At 45.1% G+C, this 16,255-nt stretch overlaps 1 protein-coding gene across 1 annotated transcript in view; it reads right to left on the reverse strand.

Annotated features, from left to right (window-relative positions):
- Positions 1–15,586, reverse strand: part of LOC138852797 (uncharacterized) — a 96,800-nt gene extending 81,214 nt beyond the window's left edge. Inside the window, exon 1 of the mRNA XM_070085685.1 lies at positions 15,456–15,586. The gene's annotated coding sequence lies outside the window, so the exon portion shown is untranslated. The remainder of the gene's footprint in view (positions 1–15,455) is intronic.
- Between the last annotated feature and the right edge of the window lie 669 nt (positions 15,587–16,255).

Below are 16,255 nucleotides of genomic sequence, written 5' to 3' on the forward strand. Positions count from 1 at the left end.
TCTTGAGGTGGACATTGGCACTCCAGGCTTTTAAGTTCCATATTGTGTATATCAATGGTTCATCCAATTATTTCTCTGACTGGTTAAGTCGTGACAGTCAGTAGAAGATTTTTTGCCTTACGCGACTTCCACATGTGAGAACTTTTTCCTCGTCTATTCTTCTTATACTCCTTGACTATAAGTCTTGGTATGGGGGAGTGTGAGGGAAAAGTTCAATAGATAGGAGTAGCAATATAGTAACGATAGTTTCATTGCCGGCTACTAGTTAAGGTAGGGCAAGTCACGCTCCCGTTTTTCCCGCCTTTTCTCCCCCACCCCTAAAGTGATAGTTTGATTGCCGGCTGCTTGTTAACGTAGGGTCAGTCTAGCTCCTGCTATCCCTTCCCCTCCCTCTTTCACCTCCCCCCCCCCGAAAGGTGACGTGTGGGGCTCTGGTCAAACAGTAAATCACTCGACTCACAGCTCCCAACACTACTGTAAGTACATGCCTGCCTTGTATTCTAGTGAATTTATTGGTTAAAAGCTTCACTTTTGATCAATAATAAACTTAGTCTTTTCAGCCTTGCTCTATGTTGACTGTTGTAATAATCACCACATCTTTTAAGTATCAGACTTACCATGGAGAGTGATTATTTAAGCAGTGGGTAACCTGTCTGTCTTTCCAGCTTGGATGTCAGAGAGGGTCACCTGGCAATCAACGAGCAGAAAAGGAGAAGGACTAACGTCCAGAGACTTCTCCATTTTGTATTGAAGTACCTGTGCACCTGTATGAAATTGCAGGACATAACCCCACATCATTGCAGCGGTAAAGAACCTGCTTTCCTGTCATCGGGATATTATACTCACGGCAATAATCTGTGAAGATCTAGCCAGTGGTGGTCACCAACACCTGCGACCCCCCCCCCATCATCAGCAACGGCTACGATTTCAACAACAGTGTCACCAACACCAGACACCCATGTTTTATATACATTTAAATTAGCGTTGAATTCAGTTATCATTTATATTTTTCATTTTTCATTTTCTTTAATGTAGGATTAATATTTCATATTTAAGTGTTTTACATTTTATATTTTCTATATAATAAAGTGTTTATGTTTGTCTGTTATTATTTCTTTTTCTATTCACTAATTTTCCTGAGGAGGAGCCAGCCTGAGTAATACTGACTGAAGTTGTTACAGGGCTGAGTAAGCCTTCACAATATATATATATATATATATATATATATATATATATATATATATATATATATATATATATATATATATATATATATTTATTCTCCCTCAGAATCCGTAGAGTGCATGAATACAGATCGATCGATCAATTCCATCCCATATTGTACCATGATTTGTTCTTATAGTTTGTAATACATTACATTAAAAACTTATTACATTAACACCCATTACGTAAAACTCATTTTGTTAACATCCAGTATGATACCATCCATTAGTTCTAGGTTATATATGAATTTGTTATTGTATAGAATCAGCCGAGAACCACCTGCCTGTTCAGCCTATAGCAAAGTAGTGTATGTCGAGACGACATACGTAACATGACCGAGCTGTCAGCATAGTTGCTGATCCCCTTATATGTGTTGTATAGCATATCATAGTACCATCCATGTGTTTACATAGAAAATCCTTAGGCCGAGTGACTGTGTGACGTCACGAGATGTGCATGTGTAAGTTCGTACCTCTGCCTCCCTCTCAGTCAGCGTGTAGACATAGGCAGGACAAGGCAGGCTGGGCTCCATCTCCCATTACCACAGTCTGACAATATAGCGTTACCATCCAACAAGTGTGTCTACCTTCAACCCTCAAATCTCCTTTAAGAACCCTTACGACAATTCTATTCTATTTGATTTGCCGGTATGGTATCCCGGCCCAGGTCTATTCCATTTTGGTGACCCGGCATTGGCTCCCCAGGTAGGGAAGTGTCGTTTATCTTTACTTGCACCTGTGTGGCAGGTCTTCAGCAGGAAGGGGGGGTACCTCACCGGCTCTATGGCCAGATGACGTACCAAACGTTAGTGTACACTAACAGCGGCTGGTGTGCAGTGCAATGGAGGCCCAAAGCAGGCCCTCACAGCAACTTCAGCGGGGGGGAGCGCAGATGACGTGCAATGGCTGGAAGTAAGGTTTCCAAGTCCCTGACAGCTAAGTACACAAGATGTACTGCCTCATCCTCTCGGGCCTACCCCACTGGGGTCATTGTTGGGAAGTGTCTACGGCGAAGGGGCATCGTAGCTGGGCAGTCTAACAGGTAGTGCACCAAGGGCTTTGGAACCATTCGGTCACAATGGGCACAGAGCTCCTCTCATGCCCATTCAACAATCCGAGCAGTGGTGGGGTACCCTAAGCATAGGCGGTGGATATGCACCCTCGGTTCTCTGGACTGTGTCTGAATACTTGGAGGGGGCACCCTGTGGGTCGCCCTGACATACCAACAAAGGCTCCATGAATCCCCAGGGTCAGGGAATGGGCGCCTGGCTGCACTGGCAGCCCACAGCGCAATCTGGCTGAGGCTGACGGAGATTGCAGCATGTGGCTGTGCCTCGAGGGTTGCAGTCCGAGCAGCCTCATCTGCAGCATCATTGTCAGGGATACCTACATGGCTTGGAATCCAGTTGATGGTAGCCCTGTGATCCTGGGCCATGAGAGTCTGCAGATCACCCCGGATGGATGTGATTAAGTGTATGTTGTCCTTTGGCTCTCTGTGCATAAGCGCTTGGATCGCTGCCTTGGAATCAACGTGGATGATGGGGGGATGCTGATGGTCTGCAAGAGCATGCTGCAGAGCTTGTTGGATGGCAGAGAGTTCGGCCTGGAGGATGGTGCAATGGTCTGGGAGGCGCCAACCTGCTGTCAGATTGCTGTGGAACATCCCAGCAGCTGTGTGGCCTGCCACTGGGTCTCTGGAGCCATCGGTGTAATGTGGCACACACCCTGGGCCTTCCGCACCCACAATGCTAGCCGAGACAAGTCATTGCAGAATGTCCTGGGTGCAATGCCTCATGCTGTCTGGTAGGGTTGTCCAGTGCACTGCAAACAGCTCTGGTGCCCAAGGGGGTGGCACCATGTAGTTCACTGCCAGTCTGTCGCAGCCTCCCACCTGGAGCAATGTCATGGGCAAGAGCTTCCGTGTGGCATTTGCTACTGACCACATCCATCGGCGGCTGGGATGCAGTGGAATGACTTGTCCCTGGCGGACCTGTAAATCTCTCATCAGTTTGTCAGCCCCTGGAAGTCGGAGATACTTTGCAATCCTCTTGGCAGCTACCAGTTGGATCCTGTCTTCAAGAGGCTGTAGCTGCACCTCAAGGTTCAGAGCCACTGCATTGGCCCACCTAGGAGCCCCCAGCATGGCCCATACAGCTGTGTTCTGGATGACACAGAGGGATTTGATGTTTGTGGGTCTGGCGTGAACCAGAGCAAGTGCCCCATAGTCAACGAGGGAGCGTATTGCCTGGATGTAGAACCTCATGACCTCGAGGCTGGCCCCAACCCTAGGGTTGGCCATGGCACTCAATGCCCTGACCCTCTGCAGAGCCCTCTCTTTAATGTGGCACACATGTTTCTGGAAGGTGAGGTGCCTGTCATTGTAGATGCCAAGGTACCTATAACTGTGAACCCACTCCAGGTCAATGCCCAGGACCCGCAGCCTCTGACTGGGCACCCTGGTGCGAAGGATCATGGCTTTGGATTTTGCTGCAGATATCTTGAGCCCCAAGTGATGGCAAGTGGAAGCCAGCAGATAGAGGTCCTCCTGGGCACGCTGCAAAAGCCGGCGCTTCATAGGTACGACAAGTGCCAGGTCATCGGCATGGCTGAGGAGGATGGTGCCTCTGGAGAAAGGCAGGCACACCAGCTGGTGCATCAGTACATTGAACAGGGAGGGACTAAGCACCCTGCCCTGTGGAGTGCCATTGTCCAGGGTCTTGAGAGAAGAGGCATGCCCCTGGAAGCGTACCCGGGCCCGCCTGTCCTGGAGATAGGAACGAAGCCATGAAAGCAGCATGCCTTAACCCCCCTGAGGGCCAAGAGTGAGAGGATGGCAGGTGCACTGGCTAGCTCAAAAGCTTTCTCGAGGTCAAGAAAGGCAACAATGTGGGCTTGGGCGTCCGACCCAATGCCGGCCAATAGAGTGGTAAGGCTTTCGAAAGTGTCCACTCCTCTGGTGAAGCCATAGAGGTGTTTATGAGGAGGGCCAAGCTTCCACCTCAGGTGCTCCAACACCATCCTTTCAGACACCTTCGAGATGCAACTGGTGAGGGAGATGGGTCTCACACTGCCAGGATCCCCAGGCTTAGGAATCGGTATGATGTCAGCCTCCTTCCATACGACAGGGAGTTTGCCAGCTCGCCAAGTCTGGTTGACGACCCCCAGGGCAGCTGAATGTCCAGAATGGCCAGACCGAGTGATCATGCCATAGGTGATACCATCACGCCCCGGTGCAGTGTCCCGATGATATATGAAGGCTGCCTGGAGCTCTTGGTCGGCGAAGTCTTCATCAGTGACGTCCTTAGCCTGGCATGCCGCTTGGATCACCATCATCCTTCTAGGAAGGAGGGTGGCTTGGAGGTCCTGGAGATCCTGAGGCAGTTGAGCCATGGCCGCTCTGGAGGTGAAAAGATCCACCAGATGTTCTGCTTCCGTTGCGGGGTCTGGGTGCAACCGAGCAACACTGCGACGCTGCCCAGTGGCCAATCGTAACTTGGTCCAAATCTCAGATAAGGTGGAGGAGTAGCTGAAGGAGGCACACCACTCGAACCATTTAGCCTGCCAGACCCTGTGTGAGACATGGCGTGCATGCCACACTACTTCCCTGAGCAGACGCATGGACTCAACAGTGGGATTACACCTGTGCATCTTGCGTATGACATTGATGCGGTGGTTCTGCTCCCTGATGTCCTCATTGTAAAACCACCAGTCACGTTTATATGACCCTCCGCCTGTAATCTTAGGTATGGCTGCCTCAGCTGCACATGTGAAGGCCACCTGCAAGCTTTGAGCCACCTCATCTGGGTCTTCCGGAAGAGGAGACTGCCCACCAGTGCTCAATGACCTCCTGGAAGCACTGCCAGTCAGCCTTTTTTAGATTCCATCTGGGGAGTAGGTGTGGGGAGCGGGCACCACTGGACCATCAGCGTGGTGACCACTGCAAAGTGATCGCTGGTGAGACGGAGGTGGACCTCCCATCTCGCACTCGAGAGCAACCCCCTAGAGATGAGTGTGACGTCCAAGTGGCCACCATAGTGATGGGTTGGCTCACCATTATTGAGGAGGGCGATCTCAGGGACCTCCTCCAGCACAGCCACACGGTGCCTCCCAGCTGCGTTGGCAGGAGAGACGGAAGAAAGTATCGGGTGGTGGGCATTGACATCCCCAGCCACAACAAGACCCTCCCATGGGGCAAGTGCTGCCACCTCTGAAATGTCAAGGGTGCACCGAGAGCTTCTGTAAATATTGTAAACCACGAGAGGTCCATCCGCTAGGTGTAGGGTGACAGCCTGAACCTCTACGCCCTCCCCACAGTTGATGGGGTCATTGGAGATTGAATGAGGGATAGTGGTCCTGACATAGATCACCGTGCCCCTGCCAGCCCCTTCCAGGCGCTGAAGGTAGGCCGAGAATCCCGGGATACATCGCTGCATTTGATGTGACAAATTGGTCTCCTGGAACAGGAAGACATCAACCTCATCCTGAACTGCAGCTTCATTCACTAAGTGAATTTTCCGCTGCAGCCCGCAAATGTTCCACTGGAGGATCTTCAAGGGCCGCAGAGGAGGCCCTTTGATTCCATCTCTGCCTGGGACTTGTCGTCCATTGTTGGCGACTCTGGGGCCTCCTCCATCATGGACTGGAAGGACTCCTGGATGATGGACTGAAGTTCCATTGAGTCCTTCCTGTCCAGTAGGACCACATCCAGCATCCATGACAGGAGCTGTCTGCAGGCGCCCCTGTCCTCCGCCGATGGCAGCAGGCGACAGAGGAGTGCTGAGATGACCCCAATGGTTTTCTTCAGTCGATCGGGAAATGATTCGACCATTACCTCCGCAGGCATTGAGCTGGACGACCCTTCGAGTCGGTGCTGGGTCACTGGGTATGTCTGGGTGGCTGTTGACACTGCAGCAGCATAAGCTGGGTGCACCCTGGGACCGGCCTGAGTGGCCATGGGCTTCTGGGTCCCCTGGCAGGGAACCTCTGCCTGACTCTGGCCGCTCACAGTAGGGGCCTGCCCTTGGGAAGAGGCCTGCTGGTGGTATGGCAAGGAATGTTGGTGCCCAGCTGAGACCTGCTGGGCAGTGTGCCTGGCCTGTGGCTGTTTTTCCCATTGATTCTGTCTTCTTGGCCACCTTACCATCTGACCCCGTAGTTGACCGCGCTGCTACAAGCCAGTGCGTTCCCCCTGATGCAGCTGCCAAGAGCCCAGTGCTGGGAACTTGCTGGTATTGCCCTCCTGTGGTATCTGGGGAACCGCGGTCGGAGCCCATGCCGACTGTTGCTAGGTGGTTCCTAGGCTGGGTGGCATCAGGGCTGTCGGGTCGTTTCAATGACGAACCTGCTGCCAGTGCTGCACCATCACAGGACAGCTCCGGTTCCAGGCATGGTGCCTCTTTGAGCAGTTGGCACACTTAGGCTCCGGCCGAAGGGCTTTGCCAGTTTGCTGTTTGAGGATGGCAATGCTGTCCTTCGAGTCGTGTGCCTTGCTGCACACACCACACTTCTTCTCTCGCTGGCAGGTGGCTGCAATATGATTGAGCCCCTGACAGTTGAAGCATTGTACTAAGCCCGACAGGTATGGTTGGGTCTTGAATCTTCCCCAGATCCCAAGGTCCAGGTGCGTGGGAAGTGGACCTTTGTGGTGGATCAGCACCTGGCAGGTGGACACCTTGTGCACTGTTGCAGTGAGTTGCTCCGCCTTGACAATATTGGGCTCTTCCAAAATGGGGCCCAGTGGGAGGGGCACAGGGACGTGTAAGAGCACCCCCTTGTACACCTTCTCCGAAGCAACCAGTTCCACCATGCTGGGATGGGTCACAGCCAGCCCCTTCAATTCCTCGTAAGAATCCTCGTTCCGAGGAATGACCAAAACCTCGTTCCTGAGAGTGAACTCACAGTGGAACTTGAGGCGGGGTAGACCTTCCAGATACCTTACAAACCCGTAATCTGGAACCTTGAATTTGTTGAAGGCCCTGGTTGCTTGTGCCCGAGCTGAGTGGGAATTCCTCCATCCACGTGGAGTCAGCCAGTCCCTGTCCACTGTGGAGGCCAGCACAACTGGTGTAGGGACCTGGGATGGTTCTATCCCTGCCAGTTGTGGAGCTACAGCCTCCTGGCTTCCTTCCACAATCCCTATGGTCATCTGGGGGTGCAAGTCTCCTTGGGTAGCGGCTGCCGACGGATATAGTGGCAGATTGGCAGATACAAAAGTCTCTACTGCATCCTTGGACTTCTTGGTGGGGGCTCCCACCTGCCCCACGTCGTCCTCCAACTCGTCCCCGCATTCCAATGAACGTTTAGGCCGCTCTCCTGGGTCTGTCATGGTGACTGTAGGTGTGGGGACAGAGTCAGCAGCAGAGCTGCTGCCTGTGACCTCACAGCTGCTCACACTGGGTGCAGAGCTGTGAGGCTCACTGCCCTGAAACACTGAACACAGTCCAAGAACCACTAGAAACGTCGCCATTCTGTGCATAAACTAACACAGATATATATTCCAAGTGAACACAACACACACTGTCCTACGATCTTTCCACACCGTTGTTCCATATCCAATCTCGATGACGTCTCTGTCCCAGCAAAAAGAGCGTTGCTATTTAAGCCATATTCACAAGTTTTTATCTATTCGGCACGATATTATATATATATATATATATATATATATATATATATATATATATATATATATATATATATTCTTACTGGTCGGTGGTCAGTCGTCACGTGAGGTCACAGACCCTGAGCTGCTTTTGGGATTAGCGTGGACGGTTACAAAGCATGGCTTGCGGGAGAGAGTGTGAGGTGGCTGGAGTTGTGGGGAATGAGGCTTCTAGCAGTCAGGTGCAGTCTGTCTCTCGCTGTGAGGAGGCTGTAGGTGGGGAGGTAGCAACGGCTACCAGCAGTGAGGTGCGACCCAGCACCTGCTACAAGTGGCGAGTGGTTCACAGTAATGGGAGGCGCATCAGAGTAAGGAAAGTTAAGAGTGAAGATCTGAAGGTAGGAAATCGCTTCTCTGTTCTTCAGGATGAATGTACTTCAGTGGCCAGTGAAGGTAAGGGTACTACTGCCCCTGTTAATGGAGGTAAGCGCATTCTTGTGGTTGGTGACTCTCAGGTAAGATATATTGACCATGCTTTTTGTAATAGGAATAAGAAGATGAGAGATAGTGTGTGCTTCCCTGGAGCTGGTGTTGGGGACATAGTCAACAGGCCGGATAATATCATGTCAGTTAATGGGAACAAGCCCATTATCTGTCTCAGTGCTGGTGGAAATGATGTTGGGAAGGGTAGGAGAGAAGAGCTGCTAGATAAGTACAGGTCAGCTATAGATTTCATTAAGTCTAAGGGAGGGATCTCAATCATATGTAGCATCTTGCCTAGAAGGGGAGTAGGAAATGAATGGTTGTCTAGGGCAATTGGTGTAAATTGCTGGCTAGACAGATACTGCAAGGAACTTACAATCCCATTCATTGACAACTGGAACAACTTTTATGGCAAACATGATATGTATGCAAGGGATGGGGAACATCTCTCTGGGGCTGGGGTGGTAGCACTTGCAGACTCGACTGAGAAGGCCATTGGTGAAATGCCTATGATTTTAAACTGATAGAAGATAGAGGTATGGGTGTGTGTGGGAAACAAGCAGGTTGCAACACTAGGGTTGGAAATAGTAAATGTATAAAAGGCATTCAGCATGAAGCTATAAATAAAAACAATAGATCAGGTCAGCAAACAAAGGGGGACAGCAGAGGGCAGCAAGGGACTAGCTCCCTTAAGGTTTACTATACTAATAGCAGGAGTGTAAGAAATAAGATAGATCAGCTAAGATTAATTGCAAGTGCAGGAAACAGATATTATTGCTATAACAGAGACCTGGCTCAATCTGAAAGATAGAGAGATGCCCTCTGAATGTCACATACAAGACTATAAATTATTCCACACTGACAGGGTCAACAGGAAAGGTGGTGGAGTAGCGATGTAAGTCAGAGACAATTTAAATTGTTGTGTTAGACAAGATATAAAATTAGAAGCGTCAGCCACTGAATCAGTTTGGTTACAGCTTCTCGAGGGCCGAGAAAAACTAATTTTGGGTGTGATTTACAGGGCCCCAAATCTTGATAGGGAGTGCGGTAAACTTCTATGGGACGAAATTCGTAAGGCATCTACATACAAAAATGTTGTGCTAATGGGAGATTTCAACTATAGACAGATTGACTGGAGCAATTTGACAGGAAATTTAGAGTCAGATGACTTTCTTGATACGATCCAGGATTGTTTTTTAAAACATTTTGTGACAGAGCCAACTAGGGGAAATAACCTCCTTGACTTGGTTCTTGCTAGTAGGGAAACACTAATTAATAATCTTGAGGTTAATGATGAGCTTGGGGAAAGTGATCACAAATCACTCAGTTTTAATATATCATGGAATTCTCCTAATAATGGCAATCAAGTCTCTGTCCCTGACTTCCGCTTGGCTGATTTCATAGGACTGAAAAATTACTTAGGTGGGCTGAACTGGAATGACCTGACTAAGAGTCAGGTAGGTGGTGATGGATGCCGATATGACGCTTTCCAGGGCATAGTCCTAGCTGCTCAGTCAAATTATGTTCCAAATAGGGAAATCAGATCAAACAAAAATGATCCTAAATGGATGAACAATAGATTAAAATATCTAATTGGTCAAAAGAGAGGCATATGTAGGCAAATCAAAAGAGGATAGGGACAATTAAGAAATCAATATATTCAGTTGAAGATAGAAATAAAAAAAGGAATTAGAAAAGCAAAAAGAGATTATGAGGTTAAAGTTGCAAGAGATTCGAAGACTAACCCAAAAGGATTCTGCCACTTTTCTGACCAAGAAAAGTGGCAGATGCAGTTCAGTGTAGATAAATGCAAGGTTCTGAAGCATGGGAGTGCCCATAACCCTAGTACTTATAAGTTAAATGATGTAGAACTTAGCCATGCAGATTGCGAAAAGGACTTGGGGGTTATGGTGAGCAGCAACCTTAAACCAAGACAGCAATGCCTAAGCGTACGCAATAAGGCAAATAGATTACTGGGATTTATATCAAGAAGTGTAAGCAACAGAAGTCCAGAGGTCATACTGCAGCTTTATACATCATTAGTAAGGCCTCACCTAGATTATGCAGCTCAGTTCTTGTCTCCAACATAATCAATTACATTTTTTCGTTAGGTTCAGAATGATTTTGGCTAAATTATTGCATACACAAATTTTCACTCGTCTTATATGGCAAGATGAGCGTTGCTATTTAAGCCAAAATCGTAAGTTCTGCCCATTCTGCACGACATATATATATATATATATATATATATATATATATATATATATATATATATATATATATATATATATATATATATATCAACCATTTATACATCACACATCCCTGTGTAAGGTCTACTTTCACTGGAAAATAATCTCTCTCTCTCTCCTACATACTCTAACCTGAGCCTCACGATCCTCGTAAAAATTCTTTACTGCTGTCAGTAACCTACCACCTATTTCATACATTTGGAACATCTGCCACATTGTCCCACTATTCACCCTGTCATACGCCTTTTCCAAATCCATAAATGCCACAAAAACCTCTACCCTTATCTAAACACTATTCACCTATATGTTTTACTGTCAACACTTGGTCTATTTGCTATCTTACTCACGGTCTTACACTTAATTCTTTCAATAATAACTCTACCATCCACTTTACAAGATATACTCAACAGACATGTTCCCCTATAATTTTTACACTCTTTCTTTTGTCCCCTTTTCCTTTATACAAAGGAATTATGTATGCTCTCTGCCAATCGCTAGGTACCTTCCTCTCTTCTATACATTAAATAAAAGCAGCAACCACTCAAAAACTAAATCTTGGCCTAGTCAACCAGGGTAGACGCTAATATTGAGGCAAGATCTCTGTCTACAGGACAAAGTTGAACATTACGAATACTCATCTCCTTGATATCTGAAGTGTGGTAGTACGACCAAATAGCGACAGGAATTCCAGAACATCAGACGAACACCGTCACCCAGGATAACCAACACCATTTCTTCCAAAACGTCATCAGAAGACCATCCTGGGCATATGATACTCTTGTCTCAACATCCTACTAGAACCACAGCGGCCAATTTTTATTTTTAATTAAAATTGTTAGAAAATTATCATAATTATTATCCATCAAATTATCATTTATTTTTCATACATCTGTTCAGGTGGAAGGCGTTCCCCTGACAAATACATATATATATATATATATATATATATATATATATATATATATATATATATATATATATATATATATATATATATATATATATATATATATCATGCCTAATATTATATATATTCGGTTGACCTTAATACCCATAATAAAAACTAAAACAATCTATCATGAATCAAAATTCTACCAGATATACATTAGCATGACTGAATGAAACTTCATAATCCAAGCTGATTCAAGTTGTAACTTCTGAAGCAAGAAATACAGGATCTTGTCAAGTGCAAGGTTTGCGATCTTGTTTCCTCGGGTAAGTAGAAGAGAAATTAGGAAAGAGAGGCTACAACAATATCCTATTCAAAATAACAACAAATTTTTGAGATCAAAAATATTAATTTTTTGGTTCATAATTACTGAGCATTAACTCTGATAATTTGTTCAGAGAAACAGCAGAACAACAATTTGGATCAAACTACATAAAACAAACATTGTAAAAGAACTGTGGAACAATTTTAAAATAAATAAGTATAAAAATAGAATATGACTTTCATTGTTAAAAATCTTAAAAATAAATATAAAAATGTTTAGGAAAAACTATTCGGGGACAAAAAATACTTAATGTCTTGTATACTGATGTCGTAAATAACTACGTTAAGTGTAATAAGTAATGAAAATTATTTCAAAGCTGGAATTTTCTAGTGCACAAACAATATTTATTCTCTATGGTTGTACCTTAAATATTTTGTCAATTTTGGTCATTAAATTAATGGAAAGTCGGAGACAGGAAGGTGAGAGAACGTTAAAGAGCAACTGAACTGCTGCCATCACTGAGAAACAAACTTGCGAAGACTTAAAAAAACTGTTTTTCCTTAGAAATAAAGATTAGATATATGTTATAATCTCTACAATACTCAATGACTTTGATATATTAACACGAAAAACTATGTGATAACGAAGCTAATAAATTCCCCGAGACGATACAATCATAGTGGTATAAGAATCTATCATCTCGTATAATGTGGAATGCATCACAAGAGAAATCAGTTCCGCGACGCAATCACGTAGTATTATCCGGCAGTCATATTTTTTTTAGAAATCGTCAGCATTATTTCGCCCATACAACATAATATAAGCAATATTTAAAATTTTCATTTTTTTTCCCCAAAAACGAAAACTGGAATCTACGCAGACAAAACATATCCAAACTTTTCTCTAACAGTGACCAGTTTTTAAGAAAGTAATTTAGTTTGATGTAACTGTAACGTACATAACACCAATTTTCAAAAGTGGTCTTGAGAGCACAGATGTTACAGGTACATAAAAGTCCATTAAATTTATTTAATCTGGGATAACCAATAAAGTCAAACACTGTGAGATAATTCTGATGACAAGAGATATTATCCAATTATTTCAAAGAAATTAATTTGGTTAATAAAACTGGGACACGATAACTTACACAACTTAGCATCAAGACACTGTTCTTTTAAGAAAACACATCACTAAACGCTTAAAGCTGACCAGAAGATGCATTTTCCAGTTACTTCGCAGACTCCAACAAAATTTGTGGATTGAGACACCTATGCAGCATGTGGGAATCTTTATTCAGGAAACGTTTCGCCACACAGTGGCTTCATCAGTCCAATACAAAGCAGAAGGTGTAAGGAGAGGTGGAGTTTGAGGTAATAAGTTATGGCGCAGATTCCGACGAATCCAAGGTCTGTTTACTTTTGTTTACTATATGAAGAAATTCGTCAGCACGCAAGCTAAACTTAATAAGTATTATACAGTAAGTAATAGATATTATACAGTAAGTAATAGGTATTATACAGTAATAGGTATTATACAGTAAGACGCATTAAGTAGCCATTACACATGGAAGCTGTTAATAAGAAGTAAACTGAAAATTATTAAAAGCGATGTAAGATTTAACCGGAATAAAAATTTCAAGCTATTGTACAAACAAAACGGTAAAATTTGCCCCATAACATTTGACTTTCACTCAGCGCTTCATCGATTCTTCTGGAACCTGTTTTTGACCGTTTGAAGCTACGGCAATGAGAGTTTTGGAAGTAATCCCTCCCTTCCGAGGAGGGAAAGAAAAGGGTAAATCCAACTACATGGATCAACTCCACGTCAGTAAATAGGCATTATGTGGATCCTGGTGTCTGCTGTTGTCCGCTGTCCCCATTCTCTCTCATTTACAATTAAATATTATATTGAAACTAAAAATAATATTCAAACATAAAATATGTAAGGGGAAACTAATAAAAAAATTTTCCTCCTTCTCATAGGATACTATTTAAATCTTGAGTAACTTGTGATGTCTGATGGTATTAATTATGACAAAACTTAATTTGAATTATAACACTTGCATAATGGCTGTCTGGAACACAAGTTACGCCATTTTCCATACAACAATTATTATTTCCCTGCAAATTATATATCTCGTATTATATTTATGTTCATTCGTTCAGATAGAGCGGAGGCTACCAGCTGGAGAAGAATGTTTATTCATTTAGAGAGAACAGAAGCAACCAGCTATCGTGGACTGCGACTTTTACACAACGTCTGACCTTTGTATTAAGGTAACAAGACTCGCTCCGACATTTCAACTTCTGATAATATTCAGATTCCACACTGGCAAATAAACATTTTATCTTTAAAAATCTTTTTTTCTGATTCTTGATCAAAGTGCTTTATTGTTTTCACTAACCAACTTTGATATCGTTTCTCCCATAGAAAAGAGAAAGGACTCTCCTCCTTACAAGAGGATCTCTTATTCCACACACGAATGAGGAAGTACTCTCTTCAACGCAGGAGTGAGGAAGGACTCCACACTGGAGTGAAGAAGGCTTCTCATCCACACAGAAGTGAAGGCGGACTCTCCTCCACACAGAAGTGAAGGCGGATTCTCCTCCACACAGGACTCTAGGAAAACCTCATCGTCCAAGCTCAAATGAGTATTCCAACACACAGGAGGGAGGGCAGCCTTCTCCTACTCCGCACAAGAACAATGAAGGACTCTCCCTCTTCCACACTGAAGTGAAAGGAGAATTTCCACCTCTTCAAACGACTATGGGAGAGTCTTTGTCGGTCACACTGGAGTAGGTACTTCTGCTCTACACAGGAGCGAGGGAGAACTTTGTCTCCACACAGTATTCAGGAAAGACTCTTCCTTCACACAGGTATAAGGTGGATGGAGGACCTACTCCTTCACACTAGGTAAACATCTTCCTTCACAACATTGTGCTCAGGTGGACCACATCAAAGGGTATTTATTTAGTGCTTTCACTGCTTTTATGCTGCTAGCTTCATGAATAGCTATTCCAGCTTCTAAAGAAAGGGAAAGAAGAAGAAGAAGAAGAAGAAGAAGAAGAAGAAGAAGAAGAAGAAGAAGAAGAAGAAGAAGAAGAAGTAAAAGAAGAAGTAGAAGAAGAATATAATCTTAGTTCCAACACTAAAATGTTTTACAAATGCTCATTGTTTTCTCGTGGTTTTCATTAACTTGACAACACGAGGTCGTCAGCCTGAGAGCAGCGGAGCCAGAACTAATTTTTCAAGGCTTCTGCAGGACCATCACATGTGAAACGGTGGGGACGGCCGCAGGCACCCTGGGGCAAAGCATTACTCAGTCGCAGCCTTCTTCATCCTCAGCCTTCTTCGTCCTCAGCCTTCTTCGGCCGTGAGCTTCCTCAGCCACAACCTTTTTAGCCCACTGAATTCCGTGATCGCAGAGTCCTGGTGACAAAAAATCACTCACCAGGACTTCTTTGAGGAAAGTATGCTACAAGCGTAGACTGACTTCCCCGACGAACAGTGAGATGATATACACAGGTTTCCAGCACACACGATAGAACCGCCCTTCTTTATTACATAAACATTTTATTTACCGCAACGACACTATTGTCAATAATAAGACTGATAAAGCATTATGCATCATTCTTAAAATCAATTTTACTTTTAAAGACCACAGCGATATCGACGAAACACTTACACACGCTATATACTTTCATGCATGACAACTACACTGCCTCAGCGAGAGATCAGTATAGTTTTTCCTCTTTTATCCAAGATTCACGATGAGTCAAATTTTTGTAGCACAAGATCCAAGGAAGGACGCGGCCGTACTGACGGTCCCCTCCAGGAGGACCCCACCAGGTGCTGCCCAACTCCACCCCCCCCCCTTTCTTTGCGCCTCCCCACTCCTCCCACAATCCCAGGCTATCCACTCCAACCCCTTACCCATGTTCCCAACCCCCAGCCCCTGCGCTAACCCTCCCCTCCCTCCGTCCCCGTTACCCCAGCTCTCGCTGATCTACCCTTCACCAAGTTTCAGGTCCTCCTTAACCTCTTGTGCAGCTCAGCAAACACTACACGCGTGCCTCTCTCTGTCTCTGTCTCTGTCTGTCTGTCTCTCTTTTTCTCTCGCCCTATTCGCCTTTTTTTTTGTTTCTTCTTGTATTCTATTCTCCTTCAATTCTCTTCTACATTTATTATCACTCTCTTCCTCCCTCCCTCCCTCTCTCTCTCTCTCTCTCTCTCTCTCTCTCTCTCTCTCTCTCTCACTCGTATTCGCTCTCAAAATGCTTCTTAATCAACAAACAACTATACTTAAAGTATGTGCCCACGCTCACACTTCGTGGTAAGCTGCACTAAGACAGCTCCTGAGCTGACTTAGAGCGCATATCGTCCTTACACAGCGCAAAACTACACATGCCTAAAACCCACCTCTAATATTGACTAAAGGGACTAAAGATTCTCCACACGCACGCACACGCACACGCACACGCACAC

This window comes from Cherax quadricarinatus, chromosome 16 (assembly GCF_038502225.1).
Source record: "Cherax quadricarinatus isolate ZL_2023a chromosome 16, ASM3850222v1, whole genome shotgun sequence".
NCBI classification, from domain to species: Eukaryota; Metazoa; Arthropoda; class Malacostraca; order Decapoda; family Parastacidae; genus Cherax; species Cherax quadricarinatus.